At 45.4% G+C, this 19,257-nt stretch overlaps 1 protein-coding gene across 4 annotated transcripts in view; it reads left to right on the top strand.

Annotated features, from left to right (window-relative positions):
- Nucleotides 1-19,257, top strand: part of PBX1 (PBX homeobox 1) — a 338,015-nt gene that overhangs the window by 73,856 nt on the left and 244,902 nt on the right. The gene's annotated exons all lie outside the window — the stretch shown is intronic.

Here is a 19,257-nt window from a genome sequence, read left to right as displayed (position 1 = left end):
CCTGCATTGCAGACAGACTCTTTGCCCCCTGAGCTACCATGGAAGCCCTGACCTGTGGGCGTGGTGCTCATGTATTTGAATAGGCAGTTTTTATATACAGGTCGCCCATGATAATTAGTGATTTTCCATTGATCCATCTGTCAGTCAAGTGACACTGTGATACATTTTTCTGTTTCCACACATTCCATGTGATACATTTTTCTGTTTCCCAAACACTAGGGAAAAGGGAAAGCAGATGAAATGAAATTATCTGTATAAATCACATTGAATGATCCTGAAAGGGTTATTGTTTCTATTTAACAGATGAGGAAACTGAGCCCCAGAGAGAATAAATAAAGTGTCTAATCTCCTAAGACTATTAAGTGACAAAACTTAGATTTCTAGGATACAGAGCTACAAAACTTTTCCTCTTGGTCACACTGTCCCCATTAGATACTTGGCAGTTACTCTCTTGCAGTCCTTGGATCCTTTGCTTTTATCATGTGCTGAATTCCTTCCTCCACAGCTCATAGTAAAACAAGAATGGCAAGCATTTGGCATCATCACACAAAAGCCCGGGAGTCTCACCTTCCTATAAAGACACCTTGTCTGCTTTAGCAGATTTCCAGGTAGTTTGATGTCCCTGACAGAGTGGATTATGAAATAGCAGCATGTGGATTCCATCCGGGAGATGCAGGAACCCAACAGAAATTGAGGGGTGGGGAGGGAAAGAAGGAAGAAGCAAATACATTAAACCCAGAGGTGCTTATTCTTTTTCTTTCAGATTAATGTATATAGCTGTTACCACACTTTTTAAAAAATATAACTCTTAAAAGCCTCCATCTGGCTTAAGTGCTAGATGAAAGTTCTGGTTAAAATAAAACAAGTAGTTTTATAAACCTAGTGGCAGAGAGAATTTTTTTTCCTAAATTTTCAGAGTACTTTATGAACAAACTTAAATGTCTTTAGATGTAAACAATGTAGAGAAGCTAGAAACTATAGCTCTCAGATTCATGGAATAAAAGCATGGGGGCGGAGGAGGGGGACAAAAAAATTAAATAAAAGAGGAGAGTAAATGCTATCACTCTGTGCCGACCCTTTTACTGAGATAAGGGGCAAAGCATAAATATTCCACACAGAGAGTGACAAGTCCACTTACTTAATTCATTATTTATTTTACTTATTGGAGAAGCTGCTTAGCCTCTGGGCATATTTACAAGTGTGATAGAGAAAAGACAGACTCTGCCATTACTGTTTACAGTCCACAATAGATAATATATAAACAGGACATATTGTCTTTGTAGACAGACACTTGCATCAGATACACTTTGAACACACAAGAGAAAAGCAATTAAGATGCATATGAAATCACTGAGATAAATCAGTATTCACAGCCAATGAAGGAAAATAATACAAATCAAGGAATTGGAAATGGAGTTGATTCTACATTTGACTGTTTTCGCAGTTCAAAACAGGATTTGGGAAGCCAGTGTGGCGGCAGCAGAGTCAGGAACCAGGCGATCAGTGTTGTGACTTGCTTGTTCCATAAGCAGAGCCTGGGCAACACTCAATAACCCCCCTCACCTTCATGGACCATCAGCCGGAGAGAGGCAAATTAGGGAAGTGGCATAAGCCACAAATCACAGGCTGTTGTGAGATTCAGTCTGACCCTTAGCATCATTTTATCTGAGTCCTCTTGGATTTAATGGGATTCCCTTCACACTACCCCTCTCTCTGGACAAATACTAATATGGTTATCACCATGATTACTTGGGGCTGACCTAATACCCTTCTGCCCTGAAACCATAGGACTTTGCCATGGCCTCGGCATCAGTGGCCCTGGCAGCACCTCACTGACTCGGCAGAACCAGAGTTGAAGTTGCAAAGAAGGGAGGTATCCTTTAGTGCCCCCCACTGCCCTCACCCCCTTCATTTTCATTATGCTCTTTGTCCCCTCTGGGATGCCTCCCATTACTCCCAAGGAATTAAAAGCTCAAATATCCTGATTGCAGAGGAAGGTAGGGAAGAAGTCAGGCTCGGCTGTGAGAACAGTGAGACCTGGTGTACCTGTCCTGACATTCGTAGCACAGCTTTTCTCGCTGAACATGGGAAAAGGAGAGAAAAGCCAAACTCTATGACCTTGAGTGTATAGGTTTTCATAATCCATAAATAATTTTGGGAATTAGAGATATCCTGCTAGTGTAGAATAGGCAGAATGCCCACTAGGTATTCGACACTGCTCAAGACCTGTGTTTAAGCTTTTTTCTCAGTTTATTGCTTTACATCAACTACCCCAGCCCACTTAGAGCAAGACCTTTCTAATGATGAAGAGACTGGGGAGAATCAGTGGCCTGGATGCATTAGATCCGTATGGTGTTTATGGTGTAGAGAACAAGCAACCTGGACTCACTGCTGCCGTCCACAAGCATGATGGTTATGGAAAGGGAGAGATGGAAGCACAGAATGATGTTATTTGGGTGACTGAGAATAACCTAAAAAGTGGGATATTGATTTTATGGTGTTTGGACCTTCAACCTGCTCATATAGATCTAGAAGAAACCTTAGAAATGCCCAACCACTTTGTTTTACAGAGAAGAAAGCCCAGGGTGGATATTAACCCGCTTGAGTTCATACACTTGATTAGTGGTGTAGCTAGACTCCGAACCAGTTTTCATGAGTGCATATCCACTGTACCACACCCTCTATGTGGAATGTCCTCAAATGAATGCTGTTGAATGACTTTTTATTGTTTCTCAGCCATCTCCTTTTCTCTTTTTTATGTTATTAATTATCACATCATCTTCTATTATTAATATTTTCATTGCCAGGTCCATTTTGCTCTTATTCAAGGGTTCCAACATGGACTGTGTCTTATATCTGGTAGAATTTGAATGGAATTGGTGGAGGACGTGATCGTGTAGTAGCCAAGAGCCTGGCTCTGGACTCTTGACGGCCAGGGTTTGAATCCCAGCTCTGCCATTTATGTGCTAGGTGACTTGGACATATTGCTTAATCTCTCTTTGCTTCAGTATCTATTTGGTAGGGAGGATAACAGTGGTATCTGTTTCATAGATACCGTTCTCATAGTTAATATTCCTAAAGCCATTGAAACAGTGCCTGGTGCGTGTTAAGCCTCGTAGGATTGTATTTATTTTCATCATCTCCAGCACTGGCCTCGAGCTACCTAAAAGGTTATATCATTTAATCTCCCATTTAACCGAGGAAGGAACATGTTTGTAACCGTCCTGGATAACAGTTACCCAGCTCTCTGTAGCCTTTGAGAGCCAGCTCACCACGACCTGTGCCAGCTTTGTCTTCTGGACCCGTACACAATACGTCTGTTCTTTCTTCTGCTTTGGAGACAGCTTCTAAGTTGCTCACTGAATATTCCTTCTGCTTTCTTAGAACCTATAGTTGTAGGTTTCAGGGAGATTCGACCAGGGGCTCCTTCAGGGATGTTGTGGCCAGGTGTCCCCCAAGAGGCTGAGGTCGGTGCAGCTGGTTTGCAGCAAGACCTGGCCTGGTTCCACACCTGCTGGGGTACACCTTGGACTGATGATTATACTAAAGCACTGGTGCAGGTGAGAGCTGTAAAGAAATAAAATTTAGCATTTCCCTCTTCCTTTGTGATGCCTTAAACATAATGGTATTTCATAAAGGCTTCGAAAAGAGAGTGGTTTTTGGACTTGACTTACTGCTGTGGCAGCGCTTCACGTCTGTTTCTCCTTTCCTTCCTCTCGCGATGCCCATTGGGTTCTGCTTCTGGAACACAAATCGTCCACATTTGTTGTAGTTGGATGACTGTCCACTCCAAACGGGAAGTGTCAGCTTCCTACTAACGCAACTACTACCATCCTAGAGGCACAGACTTTCTTTTCATGCAGCACTAGAGTGGAAGGTCAGGACTCTGCTGGATATTGTTTAGGGTTCTTTTCCAGGTATGTGTTTTTGGGGAGAACAAAACCTCTTAGTTATTTCCTAGCCTGTCAGGTCTTGGAAAGGCCCAAACACTGCAGGTGGGAGCCTACCTTGGAGGGCGTTCCATGCACCTTGTTGCACGTTGTTCTGTCTGGGTCTGTCGCCTGGCTCCCCATCCTCCTCACGGCCTCATAAGTGACAAGACGCTGCATATCTGTCTTTAGAGATGGCAACTCTGAACAGGAGGTAGCTCAGGGGCTGCAAATATGCTGAGCCTCCTTTCTTTCCCCTTCTAGGAGGCAGAGATGCATCTTAGAGAGAAGGTGGAAGTGTGTGTGGGGGAAGGGGGGGTGGTGAGAGCGAGGGTGGGGGTGGGGAGGAAAGGAGGAACAACTGTAAAAAATGTTAATTTATTAATCACTGAATATATAGCAGTTCATCTGAAATGCTGTTGCTATGCCAACACCCTGGGAGTTTATTTTCTTAATCCAAGAGAGGAGCGCTCAGTCCCCTGCTCCCCTGCTGTGTCATTTGAATTTGCTGCTGCCACCGCTGCCGTCGCGGTATCTGTTTTAAAAAGTGCTGGGGGTGGGGCGAGATGTGGGGGAAGGGGGAGTGTGTGGAGGGGAACTGGGCTGAACCACCAAGCAGTCATATGCAAAGCAGCAAGAGGCCTTTCTCCGTACGACTTAGTAAAAATGACACAAATTAATATACTCTACTTAAACCAGACCAAGATTAATGGTTCTCTTTCAGTGCAGCTTAGCCCAACTGTCACTCGACAGGCGTTTGTCGGACAAAATCAACACTAATCAACATTTATTCGTCTCTTGCCCTTGGGTCTGAGGCGCGCGAGCGGGCTGCACCGTCCTCCGCGCGGCTCGCCACGCTTTTCACCCTCCATCCAGCTGCTCCATACATCACCCTTCCTCCTGGTGCCGCTCCTCGGACGGATCCACACACTCAGCTATCAGGGTACATTAGGGGCATGATAGATTTTCTGTTTTAATTTACATCTATTATATTACAACATAACAGATTTTGATTCAGGCGAGACCAGTGTCTCCTATAGCCAGACTCCTTGGGAGGATTTCTGCATTAACTTATTAAGGTTCGTTAGGATGCTGCTTCAAATAGGCTCCTTCTCTCTCTCTCCCCCCCGCTTTCTCTCTAACATGCTCAGTAAAGATGTCTGGGTGCACCTTATTCACAGCACAGCTTATTCTTTTCAGACTTGGCTTCCTGCGCTGGGTCACATGAGGCTGGCTGGGTTCCTCCCTTACTTTCTGATTGGACTTTGATCAGCCAACAGTGGGAGCTGTGAGCTCCCGTCCCTGCCTGGGTTAATGGGCTCTGACAAATCTGGTGGCCTGGAGTCACTGGGCACCCCCTCCCAGGCTTCAGTCTTAGTCCCTAGCATCTTTTTTTTTTTTTTTTTAATCTCTTTTTCCTTTTGATCTCAGTTACAGTTGTATTTTATTTTTACTGAAACACAGGCCTATAGAGAAGAGATGGGGGGAAAAAGAGCAAACAAAATTGGTTGAACTAACTAAGGAAAGGTATAGTTAGTTGAAAGGGTGACTGAGGGATTGGGTCTGAGTGACTGCTTGCCTTTCTTTGTGACCATCTTGAAAACATCTCATTTCAGCTTGGAACACCAGGGATGAGGCCAGCATGTTTCAAGCTGGTGTGTGGGATCTTGTATTTATAGTTCCCTTGTAGAATTCCATTCCACCTCATTTATGAAATCAGATTTTTATTTTCATCCTCTCTACCCTTCCTTTCATGAGTGCTGTAGTGTTGAGGACCTCTTTTATTTGGTGATCTAGTGTTCCCCCATGATGTTTTGGTCAGACTAGAATGTTTTATGGCTGTTGGCTAAGGCCACATTCAGCTCTAGCTATTGAGTCACCTGTTTGCTGGCTGTAGCGAAGAGAACAGAAATCCTCCCATCTGGTTGGGTCCTTTTACCCTGGGTTACTTTGTGTGTGGACACCATGGCTTTGTCAGACGTCCAGGAAGGACTGTGGCTTTCTTCTCACATTGGCTGTAACGCTAGATCCTGGGCCACTTAGAAGGCACAAGCTTTTTCTGCGAAGCCATTGATTCTAAACTGTGGTAAGGTTCCTTTTGTGGTCACAAATGCAGAGAAACCAGGGGCTGAGTTGGAAATGTGTGGTTTGTGTGTATTTGAGCGTGGCTGCCGAAGTGTAGGATGTGTTAGGAGGAGAGCTTAGCACTTTCATTTTCGTTTCTTATTACGTAGCAATAAAGTAAATGACGCTTAGTATAACTTTGCACATAGAGAACTGTAGCTCAATTTGAGAAACAAAACTCCACCCACAGGGGTACTCAGTATCTTGAACTTGGGAAACGGACCTTGTTAATTTTAATGATGGGAAAAATTCTCTAGCAGGGACTTAGATGATGATGAAATACCAGTAAGGTTATCGCTCTGGATGATCTCACTGAATTCGGAGTAGAATCAGAACGATGCTTGGAGAATTTTCTAAAATCCTGCAAAGAGATTTAGAAGGGAATACATATGCCCCCGATGGTGTTAAGAGATGGATTGCCTGGTGGGCATAGCAGAACTTATTTTCGTTCTTCTCAAAGGGGCTGTTGTTAGCCCCTTAAAGGGGCTGTTAGAAAAGTTAACACATTTAGAAGTTGAGTGGAAATAAAACTGAAAGAAAAAAATACACGAGCATGATTCTTATGTGGGTCCAGCTTGAAGACAGTGTAACTGGGACTACAGTGGCTGGGACTGTTGGCTGGAGCCCAGGGCTGCCGAGTTCAAGTGCATGCTAGGACACTAACTTCCAGTGGGATTTGGGGCATCTGTTTCTTTATCACCCAAAGACAGGAAGTGGGCTAAGGGCGTCCTGTTATACGGTAGGCGGCTATTTGACTTGAATAATAAGTTCATGATTTTGGCTTTGCTGTTGGGGAGCTGACAGATTGTGACCAATGAGGTTAGGATGACTGTCGGACAGTTTTGCCCTCAGTTAGCCCAGGCTTGCCAAGTTCCCCTGGCATTGGGTAGGGATCACAGAAAGAAACATCACCATTTAAGGTATTTGGCTCTTTTACTTTATCCCAGTCCTCTACACAGGCTATCCTGGGAAAAGATCTTTATTCTACCAGTGAGTTTTTGGAGGTATGGAGCATACAGCTCAGACTTTTCTTCTCCAAAAGTGTGAGCCTACTGACTCAAGCTCCTTTCCCATCTCTCTGGCATGTCACTGCATTCAGTATAAGATCTGTGCAGCCATCAGGCACAAATTCACGAGTCACTAAAGGGACGCATTTTGATCGAATGGGGCCATCTTCCTCTAAGGGTATCTTGTGGATACCTGGATATCTGTAGAATGTTGCAGGTGACCCATTCAGGATTCTAAGGTCCTTGAATTTCAGTCCTTTTCTCTGAAAGCTGTAAGACAACAGTTCAAGGCACTTGCGCCACCGCAATGACTGTGTGTATGTGATGGGAAGTGCTGGTTGCCAAGCAGCAGGGAATGGACATAAGCGTGCTGCCTAGCAACGGCGGCAGCGTGGTCACTTGCGCAGATTTCTGCGCCTGTTCCTGTTTGGTCTGCTGGAAATTAGAGATGGCTTCCATGGGTCGCACTTTGCCCTGGCCACAGTGACATGTAGGAAAACATAGTCAATGAGGGTGGATAAATATACATATACGTGCTTTAAAATGGTTACTTTCCAAACTATCTCAGGCCAAGCATTGATTTTTGTGCAGTATTCCTCAGTTTCCCCTTTGAAGGTACTGTGTACAGCTGGACCTATGGGTTGATGGCTAAGCCAGAAGTGGGGTTTCAGGAAAGTATTAGACTTCTCTGGTGCTGCCTGTTTTCAGTCTGGTGGGGCCTTTACTCTGGAGAACATGTGTGAATATAATATAAAACAGTCAATTTTCTGATAAAGACATACACACACAGTCAGAGCCCATGTGAAAGAAAGACAAGAGGAGCAGAGCGTGACCACCTATTGTTCTTTGGGGTCTGAGGAACAAAGCGGTCGGGAGACATAAAGGCAGGCGAGCTTTGGCCTGGCTGACTTGCCCTTTCTCCCAGCTCTGACCGGCACCTTGCACGCAGCGCTCCTCAGTGAGGTCATCTGCTCAGGGTCGATTCTGAAGGGGCTTCCTGCCTGAGGCCTCCTGGGTCAGAGTTGTGTGTATGGAGCACTGGGAGTGTTTGGAGCTGAATTCTGAAGGAAAGTATTATCTGGCAGCAAGAGAAAGAGGGTGAGCATACCATCTTTCACCCCTCCTGGTGTGAGTCGGTCCTGCCTGTCCAGCTCCTGGTGCCACGGGAGGCTTGGCATCATAGGACCCTGGTTCAGTCCTTAACGTCACTGCTTGCCAGAGGTGTGGCTTTATGCAGCCACTTGTCCCACTTGAATCTTTGTGTTTCTGTCTGAAAAGGATAATGTCAATATCTGCCTCTTAGGGTGACTTTGAAGGTTCAAAAAGGCACAAGTGTGTTGGCACATCTGACCTGTGGCACGAATAAAGGGTTTCGTGCTGTGACCCCCTTTTAGCGGCTCCAGAGCAGGAAGTGAGAAGGTCAAGGCAAGCCCTGTAACCTGCCTGCTTAGCACAAACTTGTTGATTTTTTTCCCCAGTCTTAGCCTTCTGAATGAAGACCTGCTATTTCCCTCCACTGAGGTTAGAGAGGATGAGAGACCCCTCCTCTTTTGATGCTTGACTTGGTTCCTAGGGAGCCTGGAAGGTACTTAGGAATTTTGGGTAATTTCTTAGATAATCCTTACAGGGTTAGTGAGGATGGTTGGCTCCCATTTCAGCGATGATGAGACAGCCATACAGAACAGTGAGATGATCTGTTTGGGATTCTAGAGACCACTGATTCCAAGATGGGATCAAATCCCAGAGCCTGATGGAATAAATGAAGCCCCTGGCAAAGTCAGAGGGGATAGGGCAGCGTAGGAAGTCCTGTAAGTCAGAAGGGGCTGCTGCTGCTGCTGCTGTTGCTGCTAAGTCGCTTCAGTCGTGTCTGACTCTGTGTGACCCCATAGATGACAGCCCACCAGGCTCCCCCGTCCCTGGGATTCTCCAGGCAAGAACACTGGGGTGGGTTGCCATTTCCTTCTCCAATGCATGAAAGTGAAAACTGAAAGTGAAGTCGCTCAGTCGTGTCCAACTCTTAGCGACCTCATGGACTGCAGCCTACCAGGCTCCTCCGTCCATGGGATTTTCCAGGCAAGAGCACTGGAGTGGGGTGCCTTTGCCTTCTCCGAAGTCAGAAGGGGCTAGGAGCTGCCAACACTTGGATTTTAGATTTCAGGATTGCCAGGTCAGCGTGTCCTCTGGATGGACCGCAGCATGGCTTTTGAAAGCCTAGCTGAGCTGGGTTGGAATTGGGCCTGTGTCTTCTCTGTTGTGTTTAGATTTGTGTGTCCACTAGTCTGCAGAGGGGCAAAGGGGTTCCCGTGAGGAAGCTTCAGCTTCTCACCTTGCCTTTCATGGAAGTCCTGCTGCAGACTCTCATTCTCAGTTTGCCAAGCAAGGATGGTGATGAGAGTCAGATAAGTCTAGGGTTGGTAATTACCAGCTTGGACTGCTCTGCAAGTGCTCCATTCGGGATGGTTCCATGTCCTCCACAGGTCCTTGGAAACGTGGATCCCAGGGCTGCCTGGATGTCTGTGGAATGTTGCATCATACCACCATGAGGGACAGTTTGTACTTCTTCGTTAGTTCCTTGTGTCTTAAAGCAAACGCAGGCACAGTGTTCTGGATTGACTACTGTTTTTTTTGTGTGTTTGTGTGTTTGTTTGTTTTGTTTTAAGTGTTTATTTGTTTATTTGGTAGCATCAGGCCTAAGTTGTTTCTCTCTAGTGGCACGTGGGTTAGTTGCCCTGCAGCATGTGGGATCTTAGTTTTCTAACCAGGGATTGACCCCAAATCCCATGCGTTGCAGGGCAGATTTTTAAACACTGGGCCACCAGGGAAGTCCCTGACAACTGTTAATAGCTTCATTTCTTTGTCCAAGGTGGGGCTTGGTCTCTCAGAACCCTTTTGGCTCTGGCATTTAGAACCTCTTCGTGATACAGGCATCCTCAGCCATTTTTGTGCACAGAGAGATCGCCGCTCAAAAATTTTCCCTTGGAGCAGCCACTGGGGGACTGTGAGCAGAAGGTAGTAGTGTGGTTCTAGAATTCCATGCCACCTGTTCTTTGCGCTGCGTCCTGAGCTGCCTCTGACAGTCACATTTCATGGCCCTGGGCCACAGCTGACTCATGATACTCATCTGAGTGTTTTTCTTTGGGGTTGGGGGCAGGGAGGAAGGAGAGAGAATAGAGGAGAGGAGAGACGTGGGTGGGGCCATTGCCCCTGCTGTTCACTGTTAAAAGGGTGCAGCAGCTCCTGCTAGGTTACCCAGAAAACTTGCTCAGGCCATGGGGACACCCAGTGACCTGATCTAGACCAGTAAAGCAATTTAGGCCTTTTCTTGACCGGACATGCTTCCCCAGCTGCCCTCCTATAGGGCTGCATCTGGAAATGAGCTGTCTTCTTATGCCCTGGCTTCACGAGGTTCTCTGTGTGCAACTCTAGCAGAGTTCTTGGTTACCACCGAAGGTAGCTTCTGGGGCAGCCGTGGCCCCAGCCTGTCTCATGGCTGTTCCCTCAGCTATTTTTCAAGGAGGTATGAAGAACAGCTTCCAGGTCTTGTGTCTTCGTCTTTCTTTCCGTGGATTTTAATAATTTCAGCTCTTCTTCTACATCAGAGGAGTGTGAGGAAGGAGATTTTATTGTCTGCTGAGTTTCAGCCCTCTCCGGTGGCGCTGGCCTGTGATTTTGCATCCTTCCCATAACAAAAAGCACGTATTGTGTTTGGTTTTGCATGGTCATAGTGACTTCTGGTATTCAGCTAAGACCCTTCCTTTAAGGAAGTTAGAACACTTAATAGATTTCAAACATTTGATTTTCATGAATACTCCTAGAAACTTGAGGTCCAGTGAGATATAGTACCTTGATTAGTTCCATAACACGGAGGCTGCTTTTTTTGGATGTCTCTTTTCTCCCTCATGTATCCTCCCCCATTTTCTCCCTCTCTTCCTCTGTCTCACTTTGTTAGAAAATTGAATGTTTAGGCTCACAATATTCTATTTTCTTACCGTGAGTCCTGTCTCTAATACTGTTTATTACTCTCATGCCCATTTTTCAGAACTCAGGTGTATTTCTGCATTTCTGACATCATCTCCCTGTGAAAGTACACATGAGAAGTTGGTAGTAACCCCACTTCAGAACTGAAGGAACTTAGTACAGGCTTATTCTGTCTTGTGGAGACTGAGTCCCAGTGCGTGGAAGTGTCTTGCCAAGGGGAAAGTGAAAGTGAAAGCCGCTCACTCATGTCTGACTCTGTGCGACCCCATGGAATACAGTCCATGGAATTCTCCAGGCCAGAATACTGCAGTGGGTAGCTGTTCCCTTCTCCAGTGAATCTTCCCAACCCAGGCATCGAACCCAGGTCTCCCACATTGCAGGCAGATTCTGTATCACCAGGGAAGCCCTGCCAAGGGGATATGACTATTAATAAGAAAGGAAACTAAAAATAGACTTCAGACATTTCACCTGGCTCTCATCTGTGTCATATTCAGCTTGGTCCCGGTTAGGACATGCAGGGCATCGATCTGTTTTCATCTGGAGAACTACCACCCAAGTGTGTCCCAGTGGTTGATGGGAGGGTGAAATCCCATGGGAGTGATGTTGAAACCCTAAACATGGGGGAGTTGCTACAGTCCTGAGGATTAACAATGGCAGTATAACCTTGTCTTGTGAAGTCTTTATAGATAGGAGGTATTCAAACTTATCAATTTGAGTAGGTGTTTTTATCACAGCTAACACAGTTCTTCATTCTCAACAAGGATGCCGTGAACATGCTTGCCTTAGAAAACAACACACATCATGAGATGTTGAAAGGATGCAATATAACAAAACCCATCTGCCCTCAAGGAGCTCGTAGTCTAGTCGTGGAGAAAGGACAGAATACTGGGTGTCTGTCCTTTGCTTTGACAGGTGTTACTTTGATGATTTGAAGGCAACCAGCTACCTCTTGTTCTTTCACCCAGCCCAGCTGTTTCAGATGAAAGAAACGGATAGAGAGGCGGGCTTCTGCTGTGACGGAGGTGATGTTCTATTTTAAGATCAAGTATGGAAGCAACTGATTGATGGATTATAAACTGGGAGGTCCAGGCTAAAGCTTCATTCTGGGGGCATCAGTATATTTCACTGGGAGCCTCCTGGGCATTAATTCTGCCGTTAATTTTGTTATTAGAGACTTAGCCAAACAAAGGGAGGTGGCGAAGCTTGAGGCTGGTTTAACCTTGATGAAACAGTGATTTCACCAAGGCTGATGTTCCCCCATCTATCTTCATCCATCAAGGCACTGCTGAAATATGCTAATGAAGCCCAGAGATAGGAGCCCAGAGCAGTTAAATGGGGCGTTGCAGACGCTCTCCCTACCCTTGTGACAGGGCGATGCCACTTACTGTCCAGATTTAGTGCATGAAGACGAGCAATGCTGACGTGGTCTTGTGGTTGAAGACAGAGTGTTGGTGGAGGGGCCACTTAGCAGAAATGAAGAGCAAGATTCAGAGATGCACACTCCGGAATCGACGGAAAAGTGCAGGTTGTGGTGAAGGGGACGTTTTCCTTTATTCTATTTGTCGCACCTTCTAGCTAATCCATAGTGCAGATGAGGAAGCATTTTTGTTTGAAGTTCCGGCATGCGACCTCCCACTTGGTGCCACAGCGAAGTTATCTGTCACCATGTTAGCTCATATCACTGTGCTTCTTTCCAGTGATTAAAAATGAGCTAATACCTTTTTTCTACCAAATTAGTTTAAGTACCTTAATCTAATTCATTGCTTATAAACACCCTTGAAGAAGTGAAATTACAGCATTTATTTTACTGAGGAGGTTTAGGAGATTAAATTCATGTCCAGATCACTTAGCTAGTAAGTGGGATGTTTGGGATTCGAACACATGTCCATCCAACTCCGAAGTGATCTGATGGCTCTTATGCAGGGTGTATCTGGGAATCCTTGCTATGAAACTTTACTGTTATTTACTTTTTTTCTCTGTGTGGTCTCACTTGGCTCACTTATATATTCACATATTCTTTGAGTTCACTGTATCTTTATTATTCTCTTTATAGTTCTTTCTTTCCTAAACAGACCATAAGCTCTCTGAGGCCAGGGCCAGGATCCTCACTCTAGTGCCCCAAACACTGGACATTTTGATTAATAATGCACCTGTCTACTGTTGATACCCCTAGCTTTCATGTAGAGGGCTTAATTTGTTACTGTGCTTTTAGTTAATGGTAGAATAGAGCTGGCCAGCTGCTTTCTGATTTTCATACTTTGGATGAACGCCATGGAGGTTTGTATCTGTCTTTACAAACTTGACAAGAATCACAGTAAAATTTCTTGGTAGATGCACTTCTGTCTCCTACTGGCTTTATCCTGTCTAGCCCATATCAGACCACACAGAGAAAAAAAGTAAATAACAGTAAAGTTTCATTATTACTCATTAAATGGCATCATCAGGCCAGTCTGTCCTAGAAGCTGTGTACAAAATTGTGCTGATCCTAGACAGTTAAGGCAGCAGCCCATCTTCCTTCCCAAGATGCTAATCCTGAACTATAGGTGGTCCTAGAAATTAGGTAAAAGAATCCCCAAATCTAACAATGAATTATCAGCTACCCCGCCACTTTTACATACACACACACACACACACACACACACACACACACACACACAGATGGAGGAAAGCAGAAGCAAAGAAGAAAGATAGATTTTTAAAAAAAAAAAAAAAAAAAGAATTTTAAAATAAGATGCTCAGTAACATTATTCCCTGAAATAAACTGCTAGAATAAAAGCTCCATCTTGGCTTTGAGATCTGCTCTGCCGTTTATCAAGCCAGCCCCGAACTTTGGGGACTCTCGGCTGTTACTAAAGAGTTAACAACCAAAGGCCTGGAGCTTCCAGGATGTCGTGTGGGTCAGTGGATGTTGCCAAAAGGTAACATCAGCCAGTGGAGTCAGTTGGGCTCCCCGTCTGGCAGATCTGTCTTTCTCAGCTGCTCCTCCTCCACTTTCTAGGCTTGGAGTTCACATACAGTAAATCTTTCTCTTAATAAAGCCGTTTTTCAAATCTGACTTTGGACTAGGGACTGCTTTTTCTCCAAATGCAACAGCTGTTAAACATGGTGCATTGGGCACAGTGTCTATCTCTTTGTTTAGTTTGGGGTTTTCATACGAGCAGAACCATAACGGAGTGGGAGGATGCTATCGATTTCTTTCTACCCCTGAGTCAGGCACGGGTTGGAAAGAAGGCCTCCAGCCTCGAAAGGCCTCCGGGCTCTGTGGACTACTCGCCCTTGAAGCCTATTGTCCCCTAATAACCAGTGCAGGGTGCCCCCTCCTCTGGGCAAGATAGAATTGTGGAACTCAAGGTGTCAGCCAGCAGAAGCCAGACCTCTTGGCCCCTATCTGTCCCGGTTATGCGGGGAAAGGCATTTTTGCCCCCTTGCTCTCTTGTCCTTCTGTCCCGGTCTCTGTTCCCAGTGCACTGGGGAGCGTTAACTCCCTGCAGGGGAAAAAAGTTCACAAAAGAAATGAATTATGCATATGGAATTCATTTCCTTGATGAATAGGGAATCTGAACAAACTCCATGGCTGCTTGATTTTAAGGCAGAGGAGAAGGGCAGGGGAGGGTTAAAACAGTTTGAAGGGGGCGATTGAAAAGAATTTGGAGCAAGAGGTGGAAGAAAAACCATGGCAGAAGGACTTGGGTTTGAAATATTAAGGACAAAATAAGTGGCCCTTTGAAAACTGTTCATGGCCCATTCATTATTCTTGCCAACACATACACACCAATACCTTCCTCACTCCCAGTGATTGTGAGGATTGGTCAGCGGAGAAGTTGAAGGTGCTGGTAAGATACTACCGTGGAGACGTGACACCGCCATCAGGACCAGACTTGCTGAATTAAATGTTTTGCAGTGGTTTCTGGCACATTTCAGTACAGTTTAACAATTGGCACCTGGAATTTTGAGGCAGAAGTTCTGTAATGGGTAAAGCACTGCATTTAGAAGTAGAATACCTGGATCCAAGGTCAAGGACAAACAGACTGTATGACCTAGGGCAAGTCACTTAGCCTTTCTCAGCCTCAGCTGTCTCATCTGTAAATGGGGAACATGGCATCTGCCTAGTGGAGATCAGAGGGTGAAGTGAAGGAAAGATGGAATGAGGAAGATTTCCCTGCTTGTGTTTTGACAAGTAACTCCAAATACAGATCTGAAGAGATTTTATTTTTCTATCTCTGCCTCCTTTCCTTGACAGCCTTAGAGATGTTTAGATCTAGTCCTTAAGCAAGCCAGGCTTCCTTTGGAGCAGAATAAAGGCGACATTGATTTGGAAGCATATAGTGGGTAAAGAAATAATTAAGCAGACAAGCAAAGAAACAAAAATTCTTTGTAATCTTGACTTCGTCTGTATTATGGAAATCACTTAAAATAATCAATGTTTATTTCTGGCAAATTTAGCCACCGAACCGGTAGTTGTAACTGCATAGCTGGTTTGATAGGGACGCTTGTCATTGACAGCCACATAAAGGAAGGAATCTACCTGAGGGTGGTTTGTAGTTTTTTTGTTTGTTTTGGGTAGAAATGACTACCAGGAAGAGGCAGCCTTTCTTGATTGCCAGAAACCTGTGGACGCTTCCAGGTAGGAAGTGTGACCGTACTGACTTCCTTACTTTGAATTGTTCTCCATTATGGCTTCCCCTGTGGTTCAGCTGGTAAAGAATCCGCCTGCAATGTGGGACACCTGGATTCAATCCCTGGGTTGGGAAGATCCCCTGGAGAAGGGAAAGGCTACCCACTCCAGTATTCTGGCCTGGAGAATTCCATGGACTGTATAGTCCATGGGTTCACAAAGAGTCGGACATGATTGAGCGACTTTCACATGCCTTCCTCCTGAATGGAAAGAGTGTGTGGGGCCCCTGAGTCTTCAGGGGAGATAACAGACTCCCAGGCATGTATGCACGTATGAAGAAAATTTCCCTGCTTGCTGGGAGGAAAGAGATTTTTTTTTTCCCGTTTTGGCCATCCCATGTAGAATGTGGGATCCTAGTTCCCTGACCAAGGATGGGATCTGTGCCCCCTGTGCTGGGTGCATGGAGTCCTAACTGTTGGACTGTGAGGGAAGTTCGAGAGATTTTTTGATAATCTTGGGAGACTTGAGTGCCTTCTCAGGATTGAGTGGCTTGAGTAGGTCTCACCTGCCACATTGCTTTATTTTTCTTACAACCTAATTGCAATGCATACTCTTTTCACAGTGATATGCTTGTTTTATAACAAATGCCTTCTCTTGTTTTTTGGGGACTGAGGATGTGTAGTCTACTGAAATTGTATCCTTTGTGCTGTCCATCACAAACACACAAGACAACTGCACGTCCTGTGGTGAGGAACTTCTCGTCCACCCCTCATAGGATCCTGAGAATGGGTGAAGTGCCCTAGGGCAGCCCCTCTGGCAGCGGCAAGGACTGGGTGAGCCCCTGGGACTCTGGACCAAACCCCAACTTCTGTATCATGGATTTCATTTGTTTGACGTTATGGGTGAGAGTCGGTTTCTAAGAAATGTTTGAAACCCAGTGGTCCAGAGAACAGACCAATACCTAGTATGAATTATTTATTTGTTTATTAAGATTTTCATGGTAACTTTTCTCTTCAAGCTCCAGGCGCTATATGGAACACTTCAAACTGGAAGCATTTAGCACTAAAGACTGAAAACAAGGCGAGCAGGGGAAGAAACTCTGGGAAGGATGGGACAAGAAAGAAGGAGAACAGAAGAGAGACTGGGGGCGGGCAGTTCAGGCCTCAGAACTTGAGCCAAAGAAGTAGGTTCTAGAGACCCAGGGATCTGTGGGGAGGAAGCCAGCTTTGCCCGTAGACGTCATTGTGTTATTAGTGGAAGTCGCTTCGCCTTCCCAAGCTCCTCCCTGAGGTGGGGGTGACCTAGTTGACCTCCCATTTCCTTCCCAGGTATGGCTTTCACAGAGGCTGAGAAGCTGACCTTTTTTGGTGTTCAGGCCTAAGACTCCTCTTGCCAAGTCATTATGGTCATAAAAAAAATGTGCTTTTAATGTTATGCATAAACCTTTTAATAGCAAGTATATTTGGTACAGAGTGGCTTTCAATCCTGATTGCCCGTTAAAATCACTTGGGGAGCTGTTACAAACTACCAGCAATACCTGGGCTTCACCCAGAAACCATGAAATCAGAAATTCTAGGGCCTAGTGCTGAGCATTCATTCTTATTTTGTTCAAAGCATCCCAACCTTTAGTATTAGGCTCATAGGGCTTCCCTAGTGACTCAGACAGTAAAGAATCTGTCTGCAATGCAGGAGACCCAGAAATGCAATCACTGGGTCAGGAAGATCCTCTGGAGAAGGAAATGGCTACCCACTCCAATATTCTTGCCTGGAGAATTCCATGGACAGAGGAGCCTGATGGGCTGTAGTCCATGGGGTTGCAAAGAGTCTGACACGACAGAGTGATTAACACTTTCACTTTCACCAAGATTGTAAAATATCGTTGTGGGGACTGGGGGAAGAGTGGTGATTGGAGAAGTGAGGTTAAGAGGTTGAAGATGCCTAAAGAAAAATAAGGAAGGCCTTATAACTGATTTTAAGTGCTAACCACGGGGGAAGGGAATTTCGCATGGCAGCTCACTCCAGGATTCTTACTGAGGAAGGCCCATAGACAGAGATATACTATGTAGGTATACTGTATATGGGGTTTCCCAGGTGGCTTAGTGATAAAAGAACCCACCTGACAAGCAGGAGAGTTGGGTTTGATCCCTGGGTCAGGAAGATCCCACGGAGAAGAAAATGACAACCCACTCCAGTATTACTGCCTGGGAAATCACATGGACAGAGGAGCCTGGCGGGGTTCTAGGGGAGCCCACACTGGGCTTCCCTCGTGGCTCACATGGTAAAGAATCTGCCTACAATGCAAGAGATGTGAGTTCGATCCTTCAGTCAGGAGGATCCCCTGGAGAAGGGAATGGCTACCCACTCTAGTCTTCTTGCCTGGAGAATTCCGTGGAAAGAGGAGCCTGGCAGACTACAGTCCATGAGGTCACAAAGAGTCAGACATGACTAAGCGACTAACATGTTCACATTTTTTGCCTTTTTGATGTTTATAAGCTATAGACTCTTCTGGTAGTATGTGTAGTATTTGGGGCTTGTGCAGCTCATTTTTCACATACTTCAAGGCAGGGAAACTTCAGAACTGTTGCAGCAACTTTTTTGGACACCGTTGCAGCTACCTGGTTCACTTGGAAGAGTTTCTACCACATGCCAGGCACTGCTGGGTGTGTAATACTTACCGTCTTTAAATTGAGTGTAGCACAGATGTTGGCGTTACACTAATCTCCATTTTGCAGAGGGGGAAACTGAGGGCCACTGAGACTAAATCCCAGACTTGTAAGTAGTGGAGAAAGAGGATCAAACCTGTCTCTCTCTCTTTCTAAAGCCATCCCCCTCTTTCCACTGTGCTCCCTGCCTCTCGGGACCACACAGGAGTTGTTTGTCAACTGCCCCTCTTGCTGGGAAGGCTTTCTTCTTTCAGGTAAGTGAGAAAACGTGAGGGGAGTAATTAACTTCTGTAGGGGGGATCTTTGAGATGGGGAAAGGCCATGTAGGGTCATGAAAATATACAAATGAAAAGGGCCTTCTGATCTCAGGGCAAGCTTGAAATTACAACTGGGCCAAAAGACATAAAACTGTGGGCCAGTCCAAATGCGAATCGTATGGGGAACATGCTTCTTGTTTAGCTGTAACTTAAGATTACTGCTTCTCTTGATTCAGCATGGTGGCGTGTGTGCTGTTCCCTTTGTGTTTACGATGGATTCCAGGCTCCCCTTCAGGTGCTCCGTGCTAGATGTGATAACGCTGGCCTTCAGGTCTCGCTCAGCCCTTTCCTTGAGCTTTACTCTTAATCGGCCCATTTACGCCTTCCAGAAGAAATGAACCATGTGTCTGCTTTCCTTAACAAAATGTTCTATACTCATATTTTAGAGCATAAAGCAAAATTAGTCTCTTAAATGTAAAATGCTTTTAAAGCACTGTTATTAATGGATTGCTTCCCTTCAGGGATGGTAATGCTTCATATAGGGTGCTAACTCATTTATTTCCACATCATCCAGGGGAAAAAGGCCTGAACCATTTCTGATGAGGAAACGAAGGCCTTGTCATTGTTGAGTGTAGAACAAACTTCTGTTGTGCTTCTCTAGGCCTTAAACCCAGGACACATCTG

The sequence above is a fragment of the Bubalus bubalis genome, chromosome 6 (genome assembly GCF_019923935.1).
Source record: "Bubalus bubalis isolate 160015118507 breed Murrah chromosome 6, NDDB_SH_1, whole genome shotgun sequence".
Lineage (NCBI taxonomy): Eukaryota > Metazoa > Chordata > Mammalia > Artiodactyla > Bovidae > Bubalus > Bubalus bubalis.
The sequence above is the reverse complement of the archived record's forward strand: the minus strand, read 5'-3'. Positions and strand labels throughout refer to the sequence as shown.